Source organism: Puma concolor, chromosome D4 (genome assembly GCF_028749965.1).
Source record: "Puma concolor isolate L17-30 chromosome D4, mPumCon1.1.hap2, whole genome shotgun sequence".
NCBI lineage: Eukaryota > Metazoa > Chordata > Mammalia > Carnivora > Felidae > Puma > Puma concolor.
Window position 1 is genome coordinate 21,185,056 of NC_141679.1, and position 15,493 is coordinate 21,200,548.

A 15,493-nucleotide genomic window follows, 5' to 3' on the forward strand; every position below is an offset into this window, starting at 1 on the left:
TCTGAGACCATGCCTTGACTCTATGAGAAAGAATGCCATGATTAATTAGTTATGTCTGTGAAGGTCAAGAGATAGGAGAATAACAAGACATATGTCATGTTTTGCCATCCTTGGTCTACACCAATTAAATGTAAGATTAGGTCTGCTATGTGGCTTTGTCTTTATAAGATAAGAATTGAGAATTTGATAAGCATTTGAGAGAAACTTTGAGACGAGTCCAATATGAAAAATAATCGCCTTAACTTCCAAATAGAAGACCTTCATTTTTCAGAAAACTAGTTCATTTGTGTATATAAATCAACACTGTCGACAGAAGATTTTGTTTGCACTCTAAATATGCTAAAGTCATCCCCAGTTGAAACTGTCACATACTTAAGGTTACACATCTCTTTCTTTTAAAATAAAAAGTCAGGTAATCACTGAACACCTTATACTCTATAAAAACAATCTCATCTTTTTGAAGCTCAGATATAATACCTGCTCTGCCTGCATCTCAGTCTTGTGAAGATCAGATGTACTTTGAAAACCTTAAAATAGTGTATGAAAGCTATTTTCACTGTTTTCCACTTTGGAAACTGTAATACTCTATGTAAATTATTCTTACCATCACACACCTTTTTATTTTGGCTCCCTAGCTTTGGTCCTTCTTCCCAGAGTGTCCCAGTCTCCTTTGGGAGTTGCCCTCAGGCACTGTGAGTGTGGCCTCTGCAGGAGGGTGATTAAGGTACTAATTGCCCACAAACAACAGGACAAGAGAGGGGGCATCGGATCCTGCTTCCACTCATTTTCTGCAATTGCCGGTGTGCAGGCATGTGAGAAAGCTCAGCAGAACCTGATGCCTGCTCCTGAGAAACTGGCTCTAGAATTCTAGAATACAGGCAGAAGTCAACAACCCTGGAAGATGTGGTTACAAACTCAGTGGAGACTGTGAAGGTGGCCATGGCTTGATTATGACTTGGTCATTCCTGGGGACGACCGTGGCTGTGCCTTCTGACGCCCAGCCTTCCTCCTTGTCTTCCGTCCATTTTCCAAGTCACATTTTCCAGTCTTCCAGTGAAACTCTCATTATCTAGTATCTTCTATGAATCCCCTCCCCCATTTCATCTAATATTCTAAAGTATTTATTGCAATAAATCTATTGCAAACAGAAGCCGTGGGTGATACAATACCTGATGGAAGTAATGAGTGAGGACCACAGACACGTATGTGTCTGTGTCCTGTGCATCGAGCCTGAAACGTAGCAGGTGCTCAATAGATAATTGTGGAGGAAATGCAGGCATGGAATCCAACTGACCTCTGACCTCTGTGCTCTAATCAGCCGCATGGAGATCCCAGTGCAGCTCCAGACAGCATGTCAGAGTTCAAAGCTGGAAGAGCCATGCCCACAGTGTCTGTCCTCTTCGGGGAGGGGGGTAATCTTTCTCAGAAGCCATTGTCCCAATATCTCCTACTTCCTTCTCTTTCACCACCACCCCCAGTGGCCATGGAGGTTGGGAAATCATGTATCCCACATAGGTGTGGATCTTCTGTTGCCACAAACAGATAGGGGTTCTGTGAGTAAGGAAAAAGTGGGTTAATAGATATCGAGTAGACAACCAATGATGTCTGCCGGAAAGAGATCTAATACACACGAGCCTCGGGCCCCATGGCCCATTCCCTCTGCCCCAGGCCAAGCAAGATGTGCCTGCAGAGGATGTGTGACGTCTGAAGATGGGGTGCTACTTTCAGACCCAAACATGGAAGCTCTGGCTGGAGAGCTGGACTCCTTTCTTCAGAGGAACCAGGATTACTATAGTGAATTGAGGTCTTCTAAGCCTAAAGGTTTCCGCCTGGATGGCCCTCAAATGCCCAGAATGAAGGCACCCGTCTGTGACGTGTTTTCCGGGATGCAGCCGTTCTGGTCAAATGCTGTGTGTTGCCAACACTTCCTGACAGCCTTACAAGGGCTGCTGCAGACTCCTGACCCCACCCTGACCTGCCCCTTTAGGACAGATGGTCCCTGGGGACCCCACTAACCCAGCAATGACCCCTGCCACTCTGACCTGTCCTGGAACTCCCTGCCTCTGACCGCAAGAACTAAACAGCCCCATACTACGCCCTGCGGAGGCCCCAAACACTGGGCCCGTGGAGTCGCTAATTGGTTTTTTACAAGCCTGAGATAATTCAGACATTTAAATATTGATGTTCATTTCTGGGCAGCTATAAACACAAAGGGGGGGGGGAGAACATGTTTAACTGCTTCCTCTCATTTGTTCTCACCGTGATAATGGTTTTTAGTCAATAGTCCCAGCTTTCTAAAGAGGGGATTCATTTGCATTAAAAAGGATGTTCAGAGTGCCCCTTCTCATTGTGACAGGATGATCCGTCCACTGGGCAGCTACCCTGTTCACTCAGCACCCTCACATTTTGGGGTGGTGGGAGAGCTGTAGAAATCTGGAGTCCTGGGCTGAGGGAAGAACAAAGCAGGCTATATTCACTGCCCAAGGAAGCATTTCCTGGTAGCTGGTGAGACCCCGCTGAGACTGGGGGGGGCCCAGAGTGGCAGGCCATGGGCCCCTGCCTGCCTCTCCTTGAAGCACAGCTGTGAGCGGGGACATGGGTGGGGACTTCAGATGTCTGGGGTAGGTCACTGAGCTGATGTGTCCCAGAGGAACGTCCGTGCCATTTCTGTCTCCCTCCCAGGCCCGCTTACGTCCTCCCATGAAGTCGTTCTGTGCTGCTGTCCAGGTCTCAAAACCACTTGTCCGTGTGTCCCTGACATCTGCTGGGTTTTTTTTTTTTTTTTCCTTGAACTAATTTGTATCGTTTCTGGAAAAGGCCCAGCAACAGGTGGACGATAATCTGCTCCAATGCTGATACTTCTGTTTTCACGTATATTTGACTATTGTTAGTCAAAGGATCTGCTTTCTTTTAAAAAAATTTTTTTTAATGTTTAGTTATTTTTGAGAGAGAGAGAGAGGGAGGGAGGGAGGGAGGAAGGGCACGAGCTGGGGAGAGGCAGAGAGAGAGGGAGACAGCAGCCAAAGCAGGCCCCACGCTGTTAGCACAAAGCCTGATGTGGGGCTCAAACCCAGGAACTGTGAGAGATCATGACCGGAGCCTAAGTCGGTTGCTCACCTGACAGCCACCCACGCTCCCCGGATCTGCTGCTTTCTTAATCAGGATCAATAATATTAATATGTATAAACAATTTTAATAGTGAAAGTATCCTTTGGTTCAATTAAAACACCCTTAATATTACAATACAGGTCACAGAATCACAATTTGCTAATTTATGCATAATTGAAACATGATGTATCTCCCATAGACTCTTATGCGACTGGCTCCTTCGTGTTACGTAGGTTCCCATATTATCCCTCTTTAGATTCTAGACTTCTTGAGGGCAGTGATGTCATTACTCTGGGGCCTGGAGTCACATATTTACTCACAGTACAAGTCAGATGTTAATGGAAAGTATAGTTTCTTTTATTTTCCTGTTAACTCATCTCCTTTTATGAATGCCTAACTGATCAGCAAGGAAAAAAAGAAAAAAAAAAAAACAATTTTATTTTAACAACCCAGAACATTTCATCCTCTTCCTTAATTGTGACATTTTCTCTACCTCACGGTTCAGCCTGTTTTGGAAGAAATGCTCCACACCTTTCAGATTTCTGCTTCCTCTCCCTGTTTTCCCCAAGATGGCCTCTGAGTACCCGTGGAGAGGTCCCGGGGTTTCTGTGGCTAGTGGAGGTAGTGGGGTGACAAGGTCCTCAGATCAAAAGAGTCTATCTTGGATCCCCATGAGGTTTGCTGCGGAGGGACTCAAAGGAGTTCTCCAGGGAACTGATGACCACGGAGGGTTAGTGGCTCTCCTTCCAGGAGGTTCTACCGTGAAGCCATCCTGGAGTAGGGAGCTACAGCAACTGACTGTCAGTCTTCTCTTTCTTGATCTGGACTGGCCATCTCCCTGGTGACTTCTTCCCACATTTGCTCTGCTAGTGCTGAGGACTCCCCAAGAAATACTGGCCCAGCCAGTCCACCAGGCAGAACTCAACTGCTGCTCCTGACACAGTGGCTCTCCTCCTTCTAGAGAGTTCCTGTCAGACTCTCCCTTAACTTTTCAGACTCCCTCTCTTTGGTTCCTTTGGGTCTCATTCATGCCACTGAGAAGCAGACAGTGGTTCAAGAGGTCTGCCCTCTGCCTCACTTTGGGGTATCTGTGAGTTTACTTTACTACGGCCATCCTTGCTCTGTCCTCACAGAGCCACAAGTGGAAAGGAGGGGAGAAGCACCTCTCTTCACCTTTTCCTTCAACTTAGAACATTTCTTTGAATACACAATGCCATTGATTTTATGATATACCAATGTTCTATATACCACTGAAAAAAAAAAAAAGAATTCTTTGGAAGATATGACACATCCTGATAGGTCCTGATTTCAGAGATATAAAAGGGTGAAAATATGTGCATAATGAGTGAATGATTTATGTGCGTAACATATGTTCCTGTCGACAGAACATTAGCCCAAGAACAAAGATGGAGTCATGGGCCTGACCACTACCAACCTTCCTCTCTCACTTCCTTCTCTCCACAACCCTCAGGCCAACAGGAATAAGCTTGGGGAATTTTGTTGTCACTGCATTGTCCTGCTACCTTAGGGCAGTAAGCATCACTGCCTGGCTTCCCCTCCCAAGGAAGAGACTCATCTATTCGGCCAAGCCTAGCTCTCGATACAATGGTACAATGAATTTGGAAAATCCTTTCTGTTTCAACAAAGCCTGGCTTTCAAGTCTACATTGACTTGTGACAAAATCCTCTTTTGGATATCAGCCATTGAATATTAACTTTTTTTTTTCATTGTGAACGATTTCTGTAACAATCCTAAACTTCTAGGAAGTGAGCTTTTTGAACGCCTGTGGCAACATGGGAGGAGTTCCCTTAAGGGAAATAAAACAAACGAGGGGAAAAAAAAAATCAAAGCACGTGAAAATATTACCAAAAAATGATGCTCTTTCATTTTTATCTCCCCACAAGGCCTAGCATGGAGCGATGGGCGACATTGATATGCAGTAAATCCTAGCAGAAAAACAAAGAATGAAAATATTGGCACTTGTCCCCAAAGCTCCTTTTTATGAGTACTTCTGAAGGCAGAATTTGTATCATTGACTTTTTTGGCAATTTCCCACAAAGAGCTAAATTAGACCTCATTTTCAGGGGACCCACAGTGGAAGTTGACTTAGTAGTTGACCTCTTTACCATTTCCAAACTGATAATATCTCTCCCACCAAAAATAACCCCGAGGCCCTATACACTTTTGTGCATCTCTGTGTTGCAGTATTTGGATGAGGAGTGAATATTTGCTTCTTTTTGCTATTCTAGTATTGGTATCTCATAGGCGGAGTAGAGTTTACACATGAAAATGGTTATTATTATATTGTATAAATATTACTTTTTATTATTATTATTATTATTATTATTATTATTATTTTGGAGAAGGCCCAAAGAGTAATTCCAGGGGCAAGACTTCGTGTAATGGAGCGCTTTTGTGCAACTACTGAAGCTTTTTGTTCCTGGCATTCTTTAAAAGGAAACTTTATTGAGATGCTTGGTGAGCTAATAGGAGCCAGGCCTTAGCTGGCTGCACAAGGAACAACTATCTCGAAGGTCCTCTCTCCTGGCTAGCCTGTCCCAAGACACTGGTGACAAAATCTAAATAGAAACCTAAAGTAATTGCAGGTCAGTGGTTGAGAGTATTCCAAGAATACAAAAGAGAGCATACTATGATTGCATTGACTTTAAATAGGTAGTTGAATGAAGTAAAAACTTACAGAACCCCACAGACTTTTTCCATCGTATTTTTCTTCACAAAAGCCTCATTACTTATTTCTCATATTTTCAGTTGCAGTGTTTTAATCACGGAACCATCATTTAAAATATAATTTAAGGGGAACTGTCATATTTCTTTAAATATGCATTTTGAAGTGCGATCTTTACCATTAGGGCAAAATTGTGTGTGTGTGTGTGTGTGTGTGTGTGTGTGTGGCACTAAATCCCCCTACACTTGACTTTAATATGGAAGTCATCAAGAACAGAAGTGACTGAATGTCACTGAAATTCACATTGTAGAAATTTCTTTGGGAGACTGATGGTGAGCTAGGCTATTGTTAATTTTGCAAATTGATCTTTAGGATTCTGAAGATGAATGAAATGTTTCAGTTAGAAGATCTTCCCATATGTTGGAGGGATTGCTTGAGGTGAGGGGAAAAATGTTTTAATACTAACTAACTGTTAATAGCTTTCTCCTGCTGCAAGTATAATCCAGTATTTCCTCATCAGGTTTTTATTCTTTCTGTAATCGCTCCTGTGCCTCACTTTCTGTAACATTTCCTACCAGCAGGTTAATAGGATGCGACACACAAAAAGGGCCCACGAATCTGTTTGTTACAATCTACTTGCTAAAGCTATGGCCACAATACTCTAGTGCTGAAGTCAGTGAAAAGGCATCATCCAAATACAATCCAAGGAAAATGCAAGCTGATACAGCACAAAGATGCTTTGTTTCAGAATGGCAGAAATTTCCAGCAACTATCTGGAAAAAAAAAAAAAAAATGCAGGATGGGAGGGAATGTAATCAAATAACAAAACAAACCCAAACTAAAAGAGAATCTTTATAAACCAGCACAAGGACACTTTGTTTTTAAGTGCACACAATGAATTTTAAAGATCTTTGTTCAGAAGGGAAATAAAGTATTATGAAGGACTGACACATTTGATGGATGGATGGTTTCTGAAAAAAAACACATTATCAATTACTTTTTCCTTGTTTGGCCCCAGTCCAGTAATTTTTATTTGAACAAGCCACATGCTAGCGTGGTTTTGATTGCAGGAAGTAACTGGTTGTTGTTAAAGGCTACTATTTCACTCAGGAGCTTATCTCTTCCTCCCCCTCCCCTTTCTGATGGGACTCTGATATGAAAGGCACAGCTTCAGTTGTTATAAACAGAGTCAGGGATTGTTTGATAGACCCACCCGTGTTTTGCTTTCAGCCTTCCGTGGTACAATCTGGACAATGTATTCAGCGGCCCTTCAGAAAACAAACACTTGAATTTCTGTCCTCGACTTTGATATGAAATTTTGATTTTTCTGACATCTATAGCTCTCATAAATTTAAGTTTGTTAGCAAAAACCAGTTATGAATATGATATTCTTTTTTCTTTCTTTCTCTTTCTTTCTTTCTTCCTTTCTTTTCAGTAGACTCCAATGAACCTTGCTGAGAAAAAAGGATCTTTTTGAAACAGTTAACCTAAAATATGTCAAGGATCTTCTTAAACAATACAATGCCTTGTTCTTGCTTTGCTTATTTTTTATCTAATCAAAACAAGTATATTAGAACACTGATCATTAGTCTAAATATAAGAAAGATAGCAAATGAAACTATATTATTAACTGTTATCAGTTTTCCTCTATAATTAAAGAAAGATTTGGGTGCAGTCATCAGCAGGCAGGAAATTATTTATGAAATCAACTGTTGACACTCACATGTATATGTGTGTCTTTTTGTGTTAGTCTCTACTATTCATGATAACTTCCTTTATGACTGGATTTTTTGCATGCTATCACGCCTGAAACTTAAAATATGCCAAAATTCTCAGGGTACCATGTTGACAATAGGCTTTGGTAATTACTTAAGTGTGGTTCCTAGTTCTATATTTTAAACACTAATTTTAGTGATTATTCCTCTGCCAAGAATTAAAAATAAAAACGATGGGCTTAGAGAATGGGTCATTTGATTATTCATTGGAACATCAAAACAATTTGAATGAATTAGGATTTAATCTTGTTCAATTGAGGAAATAAAAACTTAGCAAACATTTGTTGACTCATTGGTTCACATCAAAATTCTTCCAAAGAAGATCACACAATATAGAAAGACACATAAAACGCATTGTTAGCCACAACTTACTCCCTGAAAACAAAATGAAGAAAACAAAAGATATTTTATTTCACAAATATGTATCTAAATGTCTTACTCCTTTCTGACCTAGAAAAGGGTAGTTCGGAAGCAGCAGAAAACAAACCAACCCACAAACCTGAAAAACTGTCTGGAGAAACGGTCTTGAGTTTGAATCTTTCTGTGCCATTTGCAGGTTGGATGAACTTATGCAAGTTAGAGAACTTGTTCAAGAGTCTATGGCCTCACCTTTAAAATAAACATGAGATGGAATTTAAGGTATTGTATTAGATCATTTATATGACAGTGTTGGGCACACTTCGTGGGACTTCTCAAAGAATGTGGTTTGAGAAGTAAACATTAGCTACCAGTGGGGGTCGATTACATGTAACTCAGCTGTGGAATAAATAAATACAGGTCCTTCTTAAGATATAACAGAAGGCCATGCGGCAAGGTTCATAAGAGAAATCAGTAGCTTCCCAGCACCGGAAGTCTTGATACTTGAGATGTCAAAAACGAAATACACGTCCCTTTTGATCACTATTTAAATTTTCAGTTGAATTGACTAGTGAGTATTTTATTTGACTATGCTTCCTCGCTAAGCTATGATTTTGTATATGTTTGGCTTTAATAATTAGTCAAGTTCTAGTTGTGCATGCAGTAGCTTTACAGATAATAAAAATTTAATTAAACTTACTTTGATGCAACTTTGATTATAAAGTTTCCTAAGCATTGCATAAATAATTCAAAAATGTATGTGACTAACATACTTCAACAGAAAGCAAATTTTCAAAAGGTAAATGCTAAATCTGGTTGTTTGTGTTAGGCTGTCGTAAACAGTTTGCTTGAGAATTGATGGGAATTGTACAGTTAGCATACCTTTTGCCAGTACAGTTATTACCATCCAGTGTTTTTATAGCTTAGAGTTGATTTCTGAAGCTGACTAATTTTTTCACGTGTTTACTGTTTTTGGAGCAAGTTGTTAGGGAACAGGGCTGCATAGCAATTTAAATGTTGTAAAAATGCTCCTGAACACAATTTGTAATAAATATTTGACAATTCTTTAGTTTACATTTTCAATGTCTTATTAAACTATACTTATACATGACAATTACCATCATAATAAATCATTTTCCGCATGATTAATTACACATCTTAAAATTTTCACAGAATATAAAATCCTCCAAGGAATTAAAAACAAACTGTTTCCTTTCAAGAAAGCGTTAAGTACCAAATTTCGTAAGCCTGTAAAGGAGAAATAGTTTATGCTGCTGTTTAAATCCTTGATGAATGTCATTCCTGGAGATTATAAGATTATTTCCAGCATGGCTTCCCTTTCACAAGCCTTAATTTTGCTTTAAATTCTCACTGAATTATTTTTTTTTAATTTTTTTTCAACGTTTATTTATTTTTGGGACAGAGAGAGACAGAGCATGAACGGGGGAGGGGCTCACTGAATTATTTTTAAAAATGCGCCTCGGTTTGGGTTACAAATCAAGAGAAGAACGAGTGAGTTATTCCTGCGCATCTCTCTTTCCTACATAGATGTTGCAACAACTGGGTTCAGAAATCAACCTTCCAGTGTGAAAATGCTACACAGTGGTAACTATACTAGGGAAAAGTATGCCAACCATGCTATCACTGCCTGTCCTACGAAATGAGGCAGGAGGAGGGAAGGAGAATTGCTAGACTGAACAATAGTTGGATGGTGTCCGCAATTGAGCTGGTTAAGGGGGTAGAGATAACCAAGGGCCAGGGATGGTTAATACTCTATTTTCCTTTGTTTGCCCTACTGAGTTGTTAACTCCCTCTGTCACCCAAACCTTCAGTAAAAGTGTTCATCACAGACTGCTTGTGTCAAGAGTACTTCAGAAGACTGAAGGATGTCCGGAAGGATAGCCTCGTGTGGAAAAGGGACAGATGAGCAGGAGGCATCACATAGAGATCAAGCTTTCAGCAGTGATGGTAAAGAGAAACAGAGACCCTCCAGCATCCCTGGAGCTACTGAGAAGGATGCTGAACTTTTTAATGTACATGGGTTGGTGGTGAATCATTCCTGTTGAAAGCTATAAGAGCAAGAAATCCAGCAGTCTGCAAGATGGGGACATGGGCTAGCTGATTCATGGGTTACACAGATAACACCTTTCTATATATTTTTTTTAAGTTTATTTATTTATTTTGAGGTGGGAGGGAGGGAGAGAGAGACAGAGAGAGAGAGAGAGAGAGAGAGAGAGAGAGAGAATCCCAGGCAGGGAATCCCACAGTGTTAGCACAGAGTCTGACACAGGGCTCGAACTCACAAACCATGAGATCATGACCTAAGCCAGAATCAAGAGTCTGACACTTAACCTACTGAGCCACCCAGGCACCCCTGTATATTTTCTAGCTGTATATATTTCAGGATATTAACTGTTATTATCTACGGCTATACATAAAAATTTACATCGTAGAGTTGGCGTGTACCTATATTTATACACAGATGAGTCAAGCCCGTCACTTTTCTCTGAGTTACGGTATTCACATGTGTAAGGTGGTCACAATACCTGTCCTCCTTGCCTACCAGCATTTTGTAAGGAAGGAAGAGGCACGTGGGAGCACTTTGGAAAGCACAAAGCCTTATAATTAACCTATGATATTGAAAGGCGGCTCTTGTGGAGTGGAGTGGGAAGAATGAAATTGAAAGCTCGAGTTTGAGTCCCATGTGCTTACTAGTTGTATAATCTTCAAGAGGCAATTGGTTTCTCCGAACATCAGTTTCCTAGTCTGTAAAATGGGGGTTTTAATACCCATTCTTCCCATCTCTCAGTGTCTTTACATATTACCAGATATAATAATGTGTGACAACGCTATGTAAACACTTGTGGTCCATACAGAAATAAGGTATCCAATAGTCTCTCTTGTGGACATATTTAATAAAAATCCATCATAAAACCATTTAAATCTCGTTCTATATAAAGCCAAGCAGTGGTGGTTATGTATAAGGTGTCTCCATGAATGAAAATTTCCCAGAATTTAGTCTTTCCTAAAAGTGGTTGTGCACTAGACTAGATACTACACTATGAATGATGGCTCCTTCACACTATTTTACAAGGATTTCTGTTAAAGGAAGTCATGTGACTTACCAGAATTGTTCCAGGCTCCATAATATTGAGGACAAGTCCTGAATTAAATTATAGCAGTGGGAGCCAACATACTGGCATTAAGATTCTAGAGCCTTACAGTTTTGGTCACTTTATAAGACAACTAATCAATTCTCAACAACGTGTCGGCTTCCACTTCCCCCAATAAACGTTCCCTCCAGAAGTTCATTTCTTTGAAATTATTAAAGAAGGGGAAAGAAAAAGTGATCATGCTTAGCAGGGGATCCTGAACCCAAATCCATTCTGTATGATCCACGCAACTCCCAAATTATGATATAAAACTCTCTGGGGGCTGCAAACGTTTGCATTTAGTGGGGAAATGTTTCCCCGCATTATGGAGGAGGCGCCATACAGATGGAATCAGAAAGGTGGAAAGGACGAACCAAAGTGGACCAGATCACGATAAATTGTAAACTGAGCCCTGGTTGTGAAAAGAACACTGGATTTTCATGAATCATTTTCTAATACAAAGCAGTATGGTATCTAGTTATACTTTCCTACACCTACCCCATTCCCGTATCACCCGCTTCAGAAAGTAAACCCGGTTTTTGTTCCTGGAATACCTGCATTACAGGCTGTTGTGATAGCACGAGTGGGGGGCCTACGGGAGGCTGCGGGAGCAGATGAATGGCCGTGAACCCTGCTGTTGTGGAAGTGGAGAACGACTTGTGCCTCAGCACCCTTGATCTCCCTCGAATTGTGCTTCTCCAGCCTGCAGAGACTCTGAGGGTGGGGGCTGGAGGAAAGGAGGGACCAAGGTTCTCCTCAGGCATCCATGGGAAGCCTCGGGTTCAAGTTTTGTCCACTGGCAGCTGCAACACAGTCATCTCCCTGATTCACCCTCCACCTCCAGTTTAGCAAGAAAACCTCTGCTTGAGGGGCACCTGGGTGGCGCAGTCGGTTAAGCGTCCGACTTCAACCAGGTCACGATCTCACGGTCTGTGAGTTCGAGCCCCGCGTCGGGCTCTGGGCTGATGGCTCGGAGCCTGGAGCCTGTTTCCGATTCTGTGTCTCCCTCTCTCTCTGCCCCTCCTCCGTTCATGCTCTGTCTCTCTCTGTCCCAAAAATAAATAAAAAACGTTGAAAAAAAAATTAAAAAAAAAAAAAAAAAAGAAAACCTCTGCTTGAAAAGGAGTAAACCATGCAGGTGAGATGGGTAGTGCTTAAATCACATACCCACTTGTGGAAAACAGGTTTTAGACAGGTCTGAAATAAGGAGGCAGGAGACAGAAGTTTTGATCTCTGCCACTGTACCTGTAAACTGTATAACCTCAGGGAAGTAACTTCTTTCTGAGCCTCAGCCGATTAATCTTTAAAGTGGGGATAATAATACCCCATTTGCTTAAAGGCAGGGGTATGGAACAGATGTATCTATTAAAGGTCTCTTCTAGATTCCAGGAAAGTAAATATAATGTGAACTTTTCTTGAGCAAGAGGTTCATAAAAAAATTGTTTTTAATGTTCATTTATTTTGAGAGAGAGAGAGAGACCGTGCGCACGCACACGTGTGCAAGTAGGGGAGGGGCAGAGAGAAGGAGAGAGAGAATCCAAAGCAGTCTCTGCACTGTCAGCACAGAGCTTGACTCAGGACTCTGTCTCATGAACTATGAGATCATGACCTGAGCCAAAATCCCGAGTTGGATGCTTAATGGACTGAACCACCCAGGTGCCCCAAGAGGGTCATTTTTAATAGTGTATTTCTTAAATATAGTTTGCTTTATCAGCTTGGAATATAAATGAATTCACAGCTCCTCTTAAATATTCAGACAAATTGTCAATTGTTCATTGTTCAGACTAGCCATAAGTCCAGGCTCTCTCCCAGAACTCAGGACTATTGCTGCCATAAGGAGGTCCTCTACTGACTTCTATCATCCTCATACAGCCATTTATCCCAAAGCACTCCATTAGTGCTAGTATGAGTAAGCCAAAGGGGATGATTCCTGTCTTTAACCCAGGCTTCTTTCAGAATGAGAAAGACCCATAACCCCCTGCCTCTGTAGCTACTGATGCCAAACCTAGGTCACTGGTCCATTCTCCTGTAGACTGCATGATGAGTTCTAGACAACCTCCCATACCCCACTGTGTCTGTGCCCCAACCCCTGGCGGGGGGGAGAGAAAGGCTTCAGTGTTCCTTCTTGCCAATAAACGTAATCAGGGACCATCTGAAGGGGTTCAAACAATGTAGCAATTCAATAAGAAGAATTCTTTTCTCCCAGGAAACCTCCTTAGTCCTTATATGCATTTGTCCACCCTACTCCTGAGCCAAGTGCTACCCTTCCCTCCAAAAGCAATGGGTGCCCACTTGCCTTTTAACCAAGTTGAGAAAAGACATCACAACAAAAAGGTAGTTTGGCAGTCTCTACCAGTAAACCTGAAGGCAGCTGGCAAAGAAAAGGCTCCACCTCACCAGGCAAGTTCAGAAATTTGGCATTCTCTTTGACATTGATAGACTAAATCTTTTCACATAAGGAGTACACTATACAGTCAGGCCCATCTTATCATAGCTGGGAGGGTGGTGACAAGTCAGTTATGAGGCAAATCAGTTGCTGATCTAGAAATGAATCTCCATGTCTTTAATTCTCCATGATTATTGCTTTTCTGCTTGACATTTCTGAATTGCATAAATGGCCTCTATTCAAATTAAAATTTACCTGGGGCGCCTGGGTGGCGCAGTCGGGTGAGCGTCCGACTTCAGCCAGGTCACGATCTCGCCGTCCGTGGGTTCGAGCCCCGCGTCGGGCTCTGGGCTGATGGCTCAGAGCCTGGAGCCTGTTTCCGATTCTGTGTCTCCCTCTCTCTCTCTGCCCCTCCCCCGTTCATGCTCTGTCTCTCTCTGTCCCAAAAATAAATAAACGTTGAAAAAAAAAAAAAATTCAAATTAAAATTTACCCATCACTCGACAGTGGGGGGAGGCAGCGCCAATGCCAAGGGGATGTGTATCTCCATAGTCTGTATTAGCTGCCCCAGATAAAAGTAGTAGGTATTCTCCCATATGGAAAAGGATGTTTTCTCAATCGTAGGCCGAGAGCGAATGAGGGCACTTACAGACCACATTCGTGTTTGTAATCATCCCGTCACTCCCTCCTACCACCCTTCCTCCCCCTACAATGGCTTTCCATTACGAACAAATGCCTTTGCCAGATGTCAAAAGTTCCATGTGATCCGGACCCACCGATGTGGCTGTGACCCGATCTTACACTATTTTTACCCTGACACATACCAGTCTTTTTGAAATCCTAATGAATTCACAAACATTTCTGCAGATGGGGACTTCGTAGTCCCCCTAAGAAGGCTGCTCAGGGATCCCTGCCATGGCTGGCTCCTTCGTGGCACTCAGGTTTCCGCTTAACTGTCTCCTCTGGGGAGCATCCTGCCATCCCAGCTGGTTCCACTACTGCAGTCACCCCTCTCTGCCCACCTTGCTTTATTTCTCTTCATAGCACACACTGGGGCTTTCGTAGCATGCTGCTACTGTTTCAACTGTTTGCCTCTCTCAATCAGAATGGAAGTCCCCGAAGGGGAGAGACTCTGCATATGTTGTTTACTGCATCAGCCTGAGTCCAATTACACAGTAATTTGAACAAGAGAAGTTCAATATAAAGACTTACTAATTATGACAGGGCATGGGAGTAAGGAGGGTGTGGTAAGAGGTAAAGAGAACCCTCAAGAACATACAAATAGCAGATATAAGGAACAGCCAGTACCTCTAGGGCTGAGACAGAGGACTCAAGCAGGAGCCTCCCCAGGACCCACACACACCCTATGGCTGAAATCCAGACCTTGACCAAAATGGCACAGCTGGAGCGGGTGGACCCTGATAGAAGTCTGCTTTCTGGAACTTGCCAGAAATCCACACTCCAGAACTTACTAGAAATCCATCCTCTGGGGTGCCAAAGAAAGCTGTTTCAGGGAATGTCTCCCCAGAGGCACTCTGGTCCGAAACTACATGAGGAGAGTCCTGGAAGAAGCTCCTGGCTGCTGGGTGCAATGGATTGGCACCTGTGCTGTGGCAATCTGCCTGGCCTGCACACCAGAACCAGGAAGCAAAACCCTTTCCCCTTGTAATGTCTCCTCAGCACCCTCTATTGACAAAGTTTTGGTACCAGCTGGCAAAGAAAAGTGTTGAAAGGGCCCAGATCTATTTTCACACAGCAGGCAACGAGGATGAATTTGAAGCTGTGAGGCAATAAATTAAAAAAAATACCCACATTTATTGCTCAGTTCCCTTATCCTGGCACATAATAGGTAAAAACAAAAAAAATATTTCAATAAATGCTTGAAGGAGGAATACATAATTTATAACATATAACATAAGAGAAAACAATGTGCTTGCTTTGCATGTATCACTTTAAGATTGGAACCTCCAGGCCTAGCTTCCAACAGGCATGCTGTTGCTGAGCCCTGCCCACAGAGACATTCCGGAGC